The sequence below is a fragment of the Physeter macrocephalus genome, chromosome 1 (genome assembly GCF_002837175.3).
Source record: "Physeter macrocephalus isolate SW-GA chromosome 1, ASM283717v5, whole genome shotgun sequence".
NCBI lineage: Eukaryota > Metazoa > Chordata > Mammalia > Artiodactyla > Physeteridae > Physeter > Physeter macrocephalus.
In genome coordinates, this window is record NC_041214.2 from 133596043 (window position 1) to 133597261 (window position 1219).

The window sequence follows — 1219 nt, forward strand, 5'->3', positions numbered from 1 at the left end:
CAGGGAAGCCCATGACTCTTTTTGAATTATGGTTTTCTCAGGGTATATGCCCAGTAGTGGTATTGCTGGGTTGTATGGTAGTTCTATTTTTAGTTTTTTAAGGAACCTCCATACTGTTCTCCATAGTGGCTGTATCAATTTACATTCCCACCAACAGTGCAAGAGGGTTCCCTTTTCTCCACACCCTCTCCAGCATTTATTGTTTCTAGATTTTTTGATGATGGCCATTCTAACCGGTGTGAGATGATATCTCATTGTAGTTCTGATTTGCATTTCTCTAATAATTAATGATGTTGAGCATTCTTTCACGTGTTTGTTGGCAATCTGTATATCTTCTTTGGAGAAATGTCTATTTAGGTCTTCTGCTCATTGTTGGATTGGGTTGTTTGTTTTTTTGATACTGAGCTGCATGACCTGCTTGTAAATTCTGGAGATTAATCCTTTGTCAGTTGCTTCCTTTGCAACAATTTTCTCCCATTCTGAGGGTGGTCTTTTCCTCTTGTTTATGGTTTCCTTTGCTGTGCAAAAGCTTTTAACTATCATTGGGTCCCATTTGTTTATTTTTGTTTTTATTTCCATTTCTCTAGGAGGTGGGTCAAAAAGGATCTTGCTATGATTTATGTCATAGAGTGTTCTGCCTATGTTTTCCTCTAAGAGTTTGATAGTGCCTGGCCTTACATTTAGGTCTTTAATCCATTCTGAGTTTATTTTTGTGTATGGTGTTAGAAAGTGTTCTAATTTCATACTTTTACATGTACCTGTCCAGTTTTCCCAGCACTTGATTACTGTAGCTTTGTAATATAGTCTGAAGTCAAGGAGCCTGATTCCTCTGGCTGCGTTTTTCTTTCTCAAGATTGCCTAGTAGTTTTCTGGTAGCATCTTTAGGATTCTCTACGTATAGTATCATGTCATCTGCAAACAGTGACAGCTTTACTTCTTCTTTTCCGATTTGGATTCCTTTCATTTCATTTTCTTCTCTGATTGCTGTGGATAAAACCTCCAAAACTATGTTGAATAATAGCGGTGAAAGTGGGCAACCTTGTCTTGTTCCTGATCTTAGTGGAAATGGTTTCAGTTTTTCACCATTGAGGGCAATGTTGGCTGTGGGTTTGTCATATATGGCCTTTATTATGTTGAGGAAAGTTCCCTCTATGCCTACTTTCTGCAGGGTTTTTATCATAAATGGGTGTTGAATTTTGTCAGAAGCTTTCTCTGCATC